This window comes from Galeopterus variegatus, unplaced genomic scaffold, assembly GCF_000696425.1.
Source record: "Galeopterus variegatus unplaced genomic scaffold, G_variegatus-3.0.2 Scaffold1627, whole genome shotgun sequence".
Classification (NCBI taxonomy): Eukaryota; Metazoa; Chordata; class Mammalia; order Dermoptera; family Cynocephalidae; genus Galeopterus; species Galeopterus variegatus.
The window spans coordinates 350,180-365,349 of NW_007727738.1; the positions used below are offsets into that span (position 1 = coordinate 350,180).

General features: G+C 37.5%; 1 pseudogene; it reads right to left on the minus strand.

The window, feature by feature from the left end:
• Positions 1-2,123: 2,123 nt before the first annotated feature.
• LOC103594815 lies at positions 2,124-9,862 on the minus strand (annotated as a pseudogene).
• Between the last annotated feature and the right edge of the window lie 5,308 nt (positions 9,863-15,170).

Below are 15,170 nucleotides of genomic sequence, written 5' to 3' on the forward strand. Positions count from 1 at the left end.
TTGGAACCAGCCCAAATGTCCATCATCAGATGAGTGGATACGGAAAATGTGGGATATCTATGCAATGGAATACTACTGTGCTATAATAAAGAATGAAATACTGCCATTTGCAACAACATGGATGGACATAGAAAGAATTATATTAAGTGAAACAAGTCAGGCACAGAAAGAGAAATATCACATGTTCTCACTTATTTGTGGGAGCTAAAAATAAATACATAAATTCACACACACACAGAAAAACAAAACGGGGGTGGGAAGAAGACATAACAATTACAATTCCTTGAAGTTGATACGACAAGCGAACAGAAAGGACATTGTTGGAAGGGAGCAGGGAGAGGGAAGAGGGAGGGAGGTTTCGGTAATAGGCCACAGTAATCAACCACATTGTATATCGACAAAATAAAATTTTAAAAAAGAAAGGAAAAAAAATGGGCAAAATATCTGAACAAACATCTCACCAAAGAAGATATACAGATGGCAAATAAGTATATGAAAAGATGCTTAATATCATATGTCACTAGGGAATTGAAATTTTAAACCGTGAAATACCACTGTATACCTATTAGAATGGCTAAAATGAAAAAATCTAATAATACAAAGTGACAAGATGGAGACCAACAGGAGCTCATTCATTGGTGGTAGGGATTTAAAATGGTACAGCCACTTTGGAGGACAGTTTGGCAGTTTCTTACAAAGCTAAACATAATCTTATCATACAATCTAGCAATCACACTCCTAGGTATTTATCCAAATGAATAGAATACTTATATCCATACAAAAACTGCACACAAATATTTATAGTAGAATTATTCATAATCACCCCAAACTGGAAGCAAGCAATATGTCCTGTAATAACAGGTGAGTAGATAAACAAACTGGTACATCCATGCAATGGAACGTTGCTCAGTGATGAAAAGCAATAAGCTATGTCATGAAAAGCATATTGCTAAGTAAAAGAAACCAGTATGAACAGCTATCCTGGTTATATGATATTCTGGAAAAGACAAAACTCTAGAGACGTTAAAAAGATCAGTGTTTGCAGGGGTTCATGAGGAGGAACGGAGGGATGAATAGGTGAAGCACAGGTGATTTTTAGGGTGGTAAACTATTGTATGTGGTACTGTAATGGTGGATACATGACATCACGCATTTGGCAAAACCCAAATTGAACTAACCGTATAATATAAAAAGTGAATTTTTTTTCCAGGAACAAACAAAGATTTAATGGGGTTTTTTGTTTGTTTGTTTTAGATAGTAGTTAAATATTAGGAAAGCTAAATTTTAAAATACGTTGACTAGGTTTTTCTATACATTATGTTTACATACTGACTCTGATTTTACATTTCTTAGTGCAGTTGCCCAGGAAGAAGAGAAAGCAATCTACAATAGTGTCTTGGGCTTGCACTGCCTTTTCAGGCCAGCTGTCCCCTAGCAGAGCAAAGAATTGAAGTGAGGAAGCAAGACCCCGCTCCCCAACCCTCTCCCCTGTCCCCTTTTGTTTTTACTTGAAGCGTTTCTGAAGAACAAAGGCAAAGTTAGGTTTGGATATAAAAAACTAGATGACTACCCCAGTTCAGGATTGTGTTTCATTTGACACCTGGCACAGAAAGGACAATAATTACCCCTCATTTACAAGGACACTGTTATGGAAGTCAGAGATGACACATGAATGTTATTTACGATCTCTGAGCAAAGACATAGTATAAACTCATCTGTAAAATGGGGGGATTTGACCCGGCTGTCAGTCACATCCAGCCTGGCCAGCTAGTTTCAAAGTTCAGATCTTCCTCGCTTTAGGGACTTCTCTGCTGTGGTGAATACAGTAAGCAAAGTTCATCATCCTGTGGGACCAACCTTCTGATATAAAAAATAACTATATTGGGAGTAAAGTAGATCAGTAAAGTACAAATTTGTATCATACTTGTGGGGTAAATTAATATTCAGTGGTTTAAAATTTATGTATACTATAAAACTGTGGCGAACTACAGTCTTAAACACGTAAACCAAAGACTTTCCCATGGCGATATAAAATTTGAGAGTAAGTCTAGTGAATTACTTCCTACGTCCTGAATCCATAATCTGCAATCGTGATGCCACTACATTATACATTTTTTCGCAGATCAACTGGACAAGGGCATTTCTTGCTTCATGGAGGCTTTGAAACACCTTTAAAAAGAAATCAAGAAATTATGATTTGAGGATTTATTTGAAATCTCTTTTTTTGTCTTTTTCATGACCGGTAAGGGGATCGCAACCCTTGGTGTGGTGTTACCCGCACTGCCCACAGCCAGTGAGCGCACCAGCCATTCCTATATAGGATCTGAACCCGCGGCGGGAGCGTCGCTGTGCTCCCAGCACTGCACTCTCCCGAGTGCGCCACGGGGTCGGCCCTATTTGAAATCTTAATGTTACCAGCAAAGCCTTATTTTTACAGAATATAAAACACTCTATTTCTTCCATTTCTAAAAGCTTGTGAAGAAAAGCCACTAAAGTGTGTTCCTGCAACATTTCTGGGTACTGGGACACTGCTCACTCAGTCCTCAATGAATGCCATACAAAAGAGATAAGCTTTGTGTTTTGCACTTCTGGCATTCCCTGTATTCCAGGGATTTGGGTGATCTGTAATTTGATGAACAAGATGATTATCCTGTTCTGCCTTGGTTATTTGGGGTGTTGCTGTAACATGTTCCCTCTTTTTTGGAGAAAGACAAGACTCCAGATTCCATCTTCTTGGCCAGCTCTTCCACTGATGTTATGTTATTTTTAGCAACTAAAGAGTCGGAGGTAATTCCTTTTGTGTTTCTGTTTGGGTCTTGCAAAATATTAATAACTTCCCGTAACTCTTGTACTGGTATTGCCCCATTTTTAATGGCCTCTTTATATAGTCCAATGACATCAAAGGCACCTTTACTTGCTTTGCAGATCTGGAACTTAGCAAATTTTTCAGCCTCAGGAGTGCTGGACAATATGGTATATATTTAATTAGAAAGTACATCCCCTTCAATGAGCTGCACACATTCTGTTAGAATGTTGTTAATTTTATTGGACAGTTCAAGTTGTTCTTTCTTTTCCTCCTCTTCTCTTTCAGTGCTCTTGCAGAATGAAATATTCACTTTAAGTTCCATAGGAGGCCATTTACAGGTTTTCCCCTTAGATTTCTATCATTCTCCCAGTTTTTTCCTTCGATCCTCTGCTATTGTCTTTTTAATATTTGGATTAGTTTGGGTCCCATTTGGGACTCCACTGCTATTTACGGTTCTGACACTGGCTTGTGTTTTAGAAGCTGTCTTGTTCAGAAAATGGTTCTGGGGAAGAAGAGCTTTTTAAACTTAGAGTCCAAAGTCTGTGCTCTTTGTTGAATGCTGTTATATTAATTGCCATTTGTTCCATTTGCTCTCATGCTAGAGGTGCCTGGGATGACTGAATTAAAGCTGCCAACTGTCATATTAGGCCTCTGGCTATGGCTTTTGATTTTTGTGGTCTAAAACAAGGTTGAGTGGACTTCTGATCTTGCTTGATGTTTGGATGTCTGTTGTTATATCCTCCCTGAAGCAAATTGGGGTATGTCCTGGGTTTCGTATGTTTTACTTTCTGTAACAGGGTATGACCCTAACTTAGTTTCATTTGGTCTTTTGTATTTACTCTTGTTAACCATTGTATCCTTTATGTCCTTGGCCACTGGTCTCTTTGATGCTTGAGTCTTATGAGGGTCTGAATAAAGCAAGAGGGAACTGTCCTTAGGGGGTTTTCTTCTGGTCTTTCAAGATCTGCTCCTCTAAAGAGTTGCTGTGACTTTATTGGCAGAGTTCTGATTTGTGTTTCTCCAACAGATTGTTTGGTATTATGAGGGTCTGAATAAAGCAAGAGGGAACTGTCCTTAGGGGGTTTTCTTCTGGTCTTTCAAGATCTGCTCCTCTAGAGAGTTGCTGTGACTTTATTGGCAGAGTTCTGATTTGTGTTTCTCCAACAGATTGTTTGGTAACTGTTTTTCAGCACTATTTGCTGAACTTTTGCCCAAGGCTTGTTTAGAAGCCAAACTGCTCTTGGTTTGATGAAAAGAGTTAGTCTTTGGCTTACTTATGATACATAATTCAGAATGTGGCTTCCTCTCAGGTTCTGATAAGGTTTGGGGTAAGTTCTTTTTGTTCATCTCTTTTAGAAAGCCATCCAAAGATTCATTTCCAACATGGGTGCTGTCCAGAGTCTGTACATTTAGCATTTCCTTGATGTGTTACCTGCTGCTTTGTAGTTTTCAATTCCTGTATATTAAGTGACCCCACAAGTTCTGACAGCTCCCCTGAAGTGGGCAATCATAGCGTTGATGACTTTTGCTGGAAGTCTTATAGTCATCGTGAAGTCAGCCTTTTGCCTAGAAGTTTTGGTGGCTCCAACTTTGGCTTCTGGGACCCTGCGATATTGGCTGGTCTGGGCTGGCGTTTAATGCTGATGGACTTTGGAGATTTGGCAGGCAAAACAACATGGTTGGTAACATCCTTTTTGGGTCTAATAGTAGATTTAGAAGGTGGTGGATATGTGTAATTATTCTTAGCCTTTAGGTAAGGCTTGGTGTTTTTGGCTGTTCAGTTTTCCCTTTGCTGTTAGGTACTTCTGGAGCTTTCTCTGTCACTCTGTTCAGTGGTGGTGGACCTGGCTCCCACCATGACTCCTCTGTGAGTTTTCCTTCCTAAAAGGTGAATTTTGACAAACTATTGAAGAAGCAGGAAAAAAACTGATAGAAATAATCATAATCAATGATTAAAAAGTGACAGCTTTTCTCTGAGATGGGAATGAGACAAAGATGTCTTTCATTATCAGTTCTATTTATCATTGTTCTAGAGAAGATCATAGCCTCTGCAGTGAGGCAAGAAGAAGAAATAGAAAGTATAATTATTGGAAAGGAAGAAAATTGTCAATATTCACAGGTGAATTGAATTGTATGTAGAATATTATTGGAGTGAATAAGTGAATTTAGAAATGTTGCTGGATACAAGGTCAATATATGAAAATGAACTATATCTATATACTAGCAACAATTAGAAAGTGACATTTAAAATATTCCACTGTAAAAAAATAAAATAAAATAAAATATTCCACTGTAATAGTAACAACATCAAATAACTAGGGGAAAAAAATCTAATTAACAATGAGCAAGTGTCTATGTGGAAAACTACAAAAATTACTGTGAGAAATTAAAGAAGTCCTAAATAAATAGTGGACTATATCATATTTCTGCATTGAATTAATATTGTAAAAATCTCAATTCTCCCCAAATTTTCTATAAATTCAATATAATCCCAGTAAAAACTTCAGAAAGTTTTCATGTGGAAATTGATATACTGATTCTAAAATTAAATGGAAATTCAAAGGATCAATAATAAAGGTAACCTTGATGAAGAACAGAGCTGAAGAACTTACATTACCAGACATCAAGACTTATTATAAAGCTTTATAATTAAAACTAGGTCTTACTGACACAAAGATAGACAAACAGACTACTGGTACAGAATACAAAGTCCAGAAGTATATCCAACCCTACACTCACCTGTATATATTTATAATCAGGGTACCATTGCAATACTTGCTTCATGAAGGTGAGGTTATCACATTTGAGATAGGAAGCAATTTCCAGGAAGAAAATGTTTTGGAGGGGCCAGAACTCAGTTTCTCACTCCTTTAGTTATTTCTGTTTTTATTGCCAGTATCCCAGGCTTTGTCATTCAGGGCATTAATTTTATTCACTGAAATATGAGTCAGGAATTGGTTTAGGCTGCAGTTTGGCAGTTTGGAATATCATCATGCCTATTTGTGCAAAGTCAACTACATTCAGTTTAAAAAGTGAGAAGTGAAATAACTATTTCAGGCAATCTACTTTTTCATTCACTAACCGTAAAATTGGGTAGGAAGCATTAGAGGAGAAATGTGAAGTCTTTTCTACCTATTTGTTCCTGCATGTGTCTCAGTGTGTGAGCATCTTGCTTTACTTAGTATTATTATTTTCCAAACATGCTTACTAAATGAAAACTACTTTATCTGGTGTTAACAGTTGAAGAAATAGTGTCTAGTCCAATCCTGAGGGAAAAACAGCTGTGTTAAACTTTTCAAGGAAGTATACATATGTAGTGGTCATGGGCGTGGGCTCTTGAGCCAGACTATCTGGGTTCAAATCCTAGCTTCATCCTTACATATCTGTGTGGCCTGGGCACGTTACTTAATTTCTCTATGTTCAGTGTCTTTATCTATAAAATAGAGATAGTAATAGCACATACCTCATAGCATTGCTGTGACAATTAAGTGACTAACACAAATTATGGTTGTTACATAGTGAGTCCATAATCAGTGTTCACTCTTGTTGTTAATATCAGTACTGTTACTGTTATTGAGAGGTGATAGAACATGTGGTTCTCCAAGCTTCTCCAATCCATTCTTAAGGAATTTTCAATGGAAACTTAGCTAACTCCTTTTTCACTTTCAGCTTGTGCTTGAGAACCCAACCCCAGCATGAAATGTGATTCTGCTATACCAGCCTTTTTTCTCTCTCTGGTGTTTGGTTTCTTAAGGGAGTTAACAATCAGTTGTGGCTGGTTGTAGAACGGTAATATGGCACTGAACACAGCTATTGTAGGCAGGATGGCCTGTGGGTTGGGCAAGATGTATTTCCATAGAGGCAGTGTAGGTGTGCGGATACCCTGAAAATGTATATATATATACTGAAGTACTCAGATTTCAGCCACCAGCATTTTCCTATGTGCAGAGATTCAATAAGTCTTTAAGGTCAGTGCAGTCCTATTATTCTTCTGTCCTTTGCTTTTCACTAGAAAATGATTGGAGCCTATATTATAGAATGGCATCTATGCAATCACTAGTCCCTGGTGCCACTTGTGTGTGTATTATGGCAGGGTTCAACCCTCTGGTGTTTTATGATTCTTCTATCCTTCCATGAGTCTGTGAATTTTTAACTCATCACTGATAACTTTGGAGAATTTTGAGGAACTTTTTAGATGGCCTTTTGCCATCTCAGCCCTCTTCCACACACAGAGGCACAGATTCTCATATTTACCTTCCAGGACTGCCAGAATTGAGACCTTATTATTGTCCCTGACCTCAAACCCATCCACCCTTCTTTTCACAGAAAAGCTGCTCTTTGTTTTCAGCTGTCACTCCAGAGCACTGAGGCACACACAGCTATTTGCCCACTATGCTATAATCAGCAACTCCTCTCCCCTCTTGCCAGAATGTCAGGATATCACTCCGACTCCTGCCTTGCTGGAGGCTACTGCTTCCTCTAAGAGGCATTACTGATGTCAACCAAGTTTTTGTTTGCTTCTGTCTGCTTTTTTGCCATCTTTCTCATCTGCTGTGGCTTCTTGGCTTTTGCTCAGGAAAAAGTGGTCACTTATAGACTTTGCCGACTAATGAGCTCCATCTTTCTGCCAGGTGAACAAATGCATCAGATCCAACAGGTTTTATCATCTAGCTTTTTTTGGCCATGTTTTTGAGGCTCAGGCATCTGGGGCTGTTTGGTGCATCTGCTATCAAAAAAGGGGTTTGTGCTGTGTGTTAGGGACATTAGAATTAGAAGGATTTAGCTATCACCAGGCCCAGTGCCTGAGAGATTAGAGAGTTGGTTTCGAATATAACTAGTTATGACCTACTTTCCCATAACCATTTCTTAGAACAAGGGAAATAAAAGTTTAATGAGTTCTCTTTTAAGAGAATTTGTGTAGTATGTCTAAAACAGCTTCTGAACATGCAGGGAGATTATAGAGTTGGTTTCGAATATAACTAGTTATGACCTACTTTCCCATAACCATTTCTTAGAACAAGGGAATTAATGAGTTCTCTTTTAAGAGAATTTGTGTAGTATGTCTAAAACAGCTTCTGAACATGCAGACATTTAATATTTTACAATACTGATGTAAATTTATAGTGCACTTGTGTATTGCAAATTGAGGAATCTTGAAAACACTTATATATCTAGATGGCATACTAGATTTTATCTTTCCAATTATAATTATCCTGAAATGTTAATGCCATTTCATTTTTGTGTTTTTTCTCTTTCTTCCTAGAATATTTTCCTTCTTGGATATAGTAACTTTGTGCCGATGTGCACAGATTTCCAAGGTAGAGTATTCACCAGATTTTTAACCAATAAATATCAAGTTTTATTAGAATGAGAATAAGTTTTAGTTCAGATAAAACATTAAAAATAAAATCTCATTATCTTTTACATTTAATATAACACAATGTTATCATAATTCTACATTTGGTTATTAATATATGTCAACAATAAAAGTTTGGATATACAAAGGCTGAGTCAAAACTTTTTTTTAATGGTCTCAATAAATGTATTTATTTCACCCAAATCCATTTTCCTTTACCTCCCACCTCCCAGGCTTGGAACATCTTAGCTCTGGATGGGAGCAACTGGCAAAGAATAGATCTTTTTAACTTTCAAACAGATGTAGAGGTAAGTTAACTTTGGTTTAGACAGAAGATTTTTTAAAAAGGTAAGTAAACTGTTCCCTCTTTCCTCCCTTTTTATTTTGCTACATTTAGATTTAATATTAAAGTGTCAAGGTGGAACAGAGAGGAAAAACTGGCAGATATCTACATACATCAAAACCAAAATTCTGCTTATATTTTACTTTTGCTCTGTGTCAGTGACAGATTACTTTTCCCCCTTGTTCATGTTCATTATCTGAGTTTTACCACTCAGCTTTTTAAGGCCTCTCACCTGCATCATTAACTCCTGGCTCAGTGCTTTAACCTTAGGAGACGACATATTTATTGATCTGAAAGATCCAATGAGAATTCTAATTCAGTATCAAGAATGGAGAAATGGGGGTTAGCTCAGTTGGTTAGAGCACAGTGTTGGTAACACCAAGGTCAAGGGTTCAGATTCTTGTACTGGCCAGCCACCAAAAAAAGATAAACAGAATGGAGAAATGGCAGAGGCACCAACCCAAGAGTGAGGCTGAAGATCTGAAGTGCCACCCCAGCTTGGCCACTTAAGCCATATACTCTCTCAATGCCTCTGTTTTATTATGCATGAAATAAGGACGTTAGGAAATCTTTAAAGCCTTTTATAATTCTAGGATTCTAGTGTGTTTATCTGGAAATATGTAAGTGTCTCTATTTAAGAGTGGCAAACCTGACTAAATGAGGAAAGTTTAGTTTAAAACAACTTTAATATTAAATACCAAATTTCTAACCAGAAAGAAAGGGGGCAGAGAATAAAGAGCATTGCACACAGTAATAGTCTAGAGTGATGGTTTGAGGGTCTTGAGATTCTGGAGTTTATTATCTACCAAATGTTAGTAAAACCTTATTCATTTCCAGGTTAGCCAAGTCAGTTACAGTAGTGGAATTGCATTTTAATTGTTACTTGTGTACTGTGTTCATCAAGTGTTTTTACCAAGGTGTATATTTTATGTCTTTTTTAATGGGTAAAGAAATGATGTATGTGTTTAACATTGAGACGGGGGGCTGGCCCGGTGGCGCACTGCTACAGTGCGCCGCTTGGGAGCGCGGTGGCGCTCCCGCCGAGGGTTCGGATCCCACATACAGACCGGTTCCCGCTCACTGGCTGAGCGAGGTGCGGGCGCAGCACCGAGGGTTGCAATCCCGTTGCCGGTCCCGGTCCGGTACGGGCGTGACACTGAGGGTTGCGATCCATTGCCGGACATGAAAAAAGACAAAAAGGAAAAAAAAAAAAAAAAAAAAAAACCATTGAGACGGGTCCAAGCAATTTCCTGCTAATTACTTACCTGGTGTTACCTGGAAAAACTAATGGCCTGTTGTGGAGGTCCTTCACCTCCTTCTCTAGGTTACTCGCTGCTTGAGAGTCTCTGGTCCTCATCTTAAACCAGTGGGGCAGAGCACAGGATTTCCTGTGGTCAGCATTGGGAAATGCTTCATTCCTGTCATGTTATGGTGCTCTGAGCTTGGAGGGGGCAGGGACTTCAGAGATTTGTGCCAATCCCGGAAAGAGAAGCTCTAGTTCCTGGCTTAGAATGGTCACTAAATTAGGTATTGTTCCTTAATGTTCTTTCCAGATTTAATAGCAATGATTGCAACAGTGCCCCACCAAAACATGCAAACATTCTACACCAGCCAATGTAATTCCCCTTCAAACTGTCTCTAAATCTTTGATCACTGTGTTTACTTAGTGATGTTGAAGAGGATCTTCAATTCTAAAACTTGTAATCATTTCTACTGGCCAAAAGAGAGTAATTGTTTTGAAAACATTTGGCAAAATGTCTTCTTTTTCTGTGGTCCCAATGTCTCGGTTTTGGCAATTTTTCCAAACTATACACCTGTTTGGAAAGCACATTAAGAACTTTTAAATTCAGATATTAAAAATACAGGTATTTCAAGTAAATATCACTAGCTTGTGCTTTGTTTGATTACAGAATTTTAGCTTACTGCTGACTTTCAGATAACTGACTTTCAGATATTTATCACAGAAATACTTAAGAGTATATCCACTAAAGGAGAGGCCAGTATATGGTTCACCACTTATGTAAAAAATTACATGTGTGGGCCGGCCCGTGGCTCACTCGGGAGAGTGTGGTGCTGATAACACCAAGGCCACGGGTTCGGCTCCTATATACGGATGGCCGGTTAGCTCACTGGGTGAGCGTGGTGCTGCTAGCACCAAGTCAAGGGTTAAGATCCCCTTACCGGTCATCTTTAAAAAAAAAAAAAAAAAAAAAAATTACATGTGAAAACCTGAAATAGCTGGCACCAGGGTTTCAATCTAGTCTCATAGAGTTTAGTTTCTTTTGGGGGCTAGCACCTTGAATCCAGATTGGATTATGAACTAAGTTAAGGCCTCCCATATTCTTTAAATAGGATGCTAAACAGATGGTCTCAAAGACATGCCCTATGGGAAGGAAGTGGTGGTTTATGGATATGTTAAGAGAAGAGAGAAGGTGCCAAGGAGCAGGATTAACACACTAATAGTATTCACTATGTGCCAGGCACTGTTCTAAGCACTTTACATATATGGATAGCTTTAATCCTCTCAACACCATATTGAAGAAACCGAGGCACAAAAAGGTTAAGTAACTTACCCAAGATCACTCACCTACTAAGAGAAGAGCATAGGTTACACGACTGGCACAGTTCAAAGAAAAGGCAAAATAAAACATCCAGGTGACAAGTGCATATGGTGCCTTTCCTTCAGCAACACTCTTTCTTGAATGTGTGGTTTTGCTGATATTTAGGCATTTTTCCTCCCTTTAAAAGTTGGACATTTTGTTGTGTCTTTGTGGTTATTAAAGATTCTGACAGGTTAAAAATGAGAAATAACCAAGTAGTATGTTAATCTAAAAGTCATAACTCCAGTGGTCTTTTAAGACCATTTCGGGCCTTATTTTTTCTCCTAAAGCCCTTCATTCTAAAATGCATCCCTACAACATACTGTCTAGTAGATAAGATACAGAGTCATTGGGTTGAATATTATATTTCAAAAGGATTTGTTCTTGTTGTTATTCTCTTAGTTGAAAACAGTGGAGCAGAAAATTGTTTATGCAATTTTTTATTCCAGTGCAAGAACTTTGCTCCAAAGAAAGGAGGAATAGAAAGTTTACATAAATGTTACTAACTTGAAATGGAGAAAAATATATCAGGTGTTCCATTTGTAGACACTGGTACTAAGTTTGTCTGCTGTTTATTAGGTACTTAAATAACTTATCTTGGATTTCCAGGTCATTATCACTTTTTTCTCTTGTGAAAAAGATTTATTTTACAGTTGTCTGGAATTTTGCTTCAAAAAATAATTATTCACTTAGATAGTATCAAGAAAGCATAAGTAAATGCTAGCAGTATCAAAGTTTGGACTTTCAACTTAAATAAGATACTAGCCAAGTAACAATATGTATGATCCACAGTCTTGTAATCCTGTGGTTTGATGAATGTAGTGAATTCATAGTGCTGGCAGTTCAGTGCCGAGATTGCTATTTTATAAAGTGAGGATAATGGAATTTAAAACAAAATGGCCCTTTTAAACTTTTTCTCCCTTGTGGAGGTAGAGGTTGTTGATTCTGTATTATTCCTTTTGCCTTCAGCAAGCACCTCAGCTGGTCATGGTTCTTTACCTCGTGGAGTGACCCAGACCTTCATTCCTGAAGGGTTTGGGCTACTAATAGTCCTGTGTGGATTGTGTTGTTGTAGTTTCCTATTGATCTTAGTCACAATTGGGGTTGCTGAAATTCTGCCATTTGCCGTAACATGGATGAGTCTGGAGAAAATTATGTTAAGTGAAATAAGCCAGACAAGGAAAGAGAAATACCACATGTTCTCACTCATAACTGGGTGCTAAGAAAGAAAAGAAAGACTGACAGACAGAAAGAAAGAAAGAAAGAAAGAAAAGACCACAACAATACGTTGAACTTTCAGAAGGAGAGAACAAACCTAAGGACACTAGAGAAATGGGGAGGAAAGGAGGGGGTTTTGGGAGTGATAGATTAGGTAAAAGGCATAAAGAAAGATCGTGATTTGTAAGAATGAATATGCTAATAATAAATAATAAAAATTTAAAAATTTTAAAAAGTAAAAGTTTTGAACAAGTAAAAAAAAAAAAAAAAATCACAGGGCCTGGTAATACTAAGGGAGGCCCTGAGGCATTTCCTGTATTCCAGACATACTCTTCCTTATCTACATTGTGGATTTGTCCATGAGGTTTTTGTGAATATTAAATGAGCCCTAATAGGTACAAGAAAGTGTTAAAATTGTTCATCAAAAAGTGGAAGTGCTTAGTCAATGCTCATTTTCTTTTTGCCTCCTCTAATACAAGGGTACTTTAAAAAGTCGGTGGAAAAATAGAATTAGAAGATAATTGGAATCTTTCCCTGAACTTTTTGAAGTGCCTTCATGTTTCTGCTAGTACTCAGCCAAAGTTCCTTTTTCAAAGCAAATGTGTTTAAATAGGGGATTGCTAAGGAGGATGAGGGGGAGCTTTTACATTTTCATACTTTTAAAGTGTTAATGTTTAGCTAAAGTAGGATTTCCTTTTTTAAGCAAAGTCATTTTAGATCTCTGCTCAGTAGCCAATGTTCCTACAGCTGACCTCAAAGAGCCTTGGGTAGAAGAGGACATAACCCCAGGGCCAAGACTTTCAAAAGACAGTGCACAGGTTTTTTTTTTTTTTTTAAAGAATACTTAATGCTTTAATTGAAACATTTTTCAATGCCTGCTTATGCAGTAGGGATAGAACTGAGGTGCTGGAGGAATGTTCCAAAATACCTTCTACTACACTTGGAAAAATATATTCTGCTCCTAAATTTCAGGTTATTTTGCTATTAGATAAGCAGCATAAAAAAATTGTATTTTTCCGCAACTTTCTTGATTCAAGGGTCGAGTGGTGGAAAACATCTCTAAGCGATGTGGTGGATTTCTGAGGAAGCTCAGCCTGCGAGGCTGCATTGGTGTCGGGGATTCCTCTTTGAAGTAAGTTAAATCCATAGTGATTCACTCAGGCTGTCATGGCAGCTTGTAGCTGACATTCTTGTTGGCAAAAATAAACCAAGCATATTGTGTGTTTTTCTTCTGTTAAATTCTTTCTGTGGTAATTTGCATAATGAGAGAACCATGATTTTGGAATAGCAGGGCTGGGGTGGAAACCGGGCTCCAGTGTTGTTAGGGATACGACCTTGGGGCAAATTATTTCACGTGGCTGAGTGTCAGTTCTCTCTTCTGCAAAGTGGGGGCAGTTACAGCTGCATAGGAGTTTTATGGGCATCACGTGAAATATCATATATGAAGTGTCTGGCACATAATAATATTATAATATTTGTTTACCTCTCTTCTATTCCCTTCTTCATCTTCCCATCTTCCTTGTTTCCTTCTCATAATATAAGCTGCCTTTTTATATAAGTCATACTAATTGACAAAATAATTCTTTCAAATTTCCTTAGTGTAGGCTGGAATTTTGCTAACTCATAATGGAATGTGATTATTCCATTCATTTTATTATAGTTAGCAATATATCCTATCCAACCAAATGCATGCCCCCATCTTACTGGGTTGCCATTATTTATTGAAAATGCTATCAAACCACTGTTAATGACATGTGCTTTGAGGTTTTCTGGAGACAGACATGATTAGAACCTTATGTCCTTATCCTCATGGCCTCTAGTACTGTTTCTGAGGTTGGCTAAATTAGGACACACACCCCAGAATCTTGGAACAGGCTTCGCGTTTTTACAGACCTAAGTATTACCACAGTGCACATCAATCACAGACCACCAGTAAAAATGAGCAGTATATTGTGAATGCAGACAGTAGAATTTGTAATTCAAACATCTGCTACACCATTGCTAAGAAAATTGATTCACACAAAATACTTACTTTAAACATTATGGAACAAAGTGATTTTTTTTAAATCAAGAAATTCAGGCCATCACACCAGATTCTGTACTACTTCAAAAGCTTTGTAAACTAGTTGAATGGATTGATTTCTATCTTAACAGGAAGCTTAAATATACCAATAGGTCCTGAGATAATTTATAATAAAGAACAAAATCTAATAATGGTTCCATTAAAGAAAATAAAATAAATGTGAAGAAGTGGATTGTCAGTGAGGGATATCAAAGAAATACATTCTTATCTTGGCAATTGGAATAAAGTCATATATACTAGCAAAACATTCTTATGAAGCTAAGAATGTTTATTGGTTTACTCTGGGTTTTAGAGCAGAAATCTATATTAATTGGTGAGATATCTATACACATTTTTTTATCTGAAGACCAGATTTCTGTGAGAAATAATAAGCATAATCATAAAGTCGTGCCTTAAAAGGAACTTTGTTACCCCTCCAGTTTTCTTTATTGTAATCATCTAGAAACAGTCTTGACCTCCACTCTGCCCCCAAGTGTGTTCTTTGGTGGAAGCGGGCTGTTTATTTACAAATGTTTGCTGAACCGCTACTATACCAGGCACTGATTTAGGCAGTGGAGATACAGTAGTTAAGCAAAATAGATTAAAATCCAGTACTAATGGATCGTGTGTGTACATTACCAGTAACTTCTGCTTCATCATTATATAGAAGTCTGATGGATTTTTAACAGCTTTATTGAGATATAAAGAGATATGTTAAACTGGACATATTTAAAGTGTATAATTTGTCAAGTTTTGACATATTCGAATACACTTATGAAACCAAT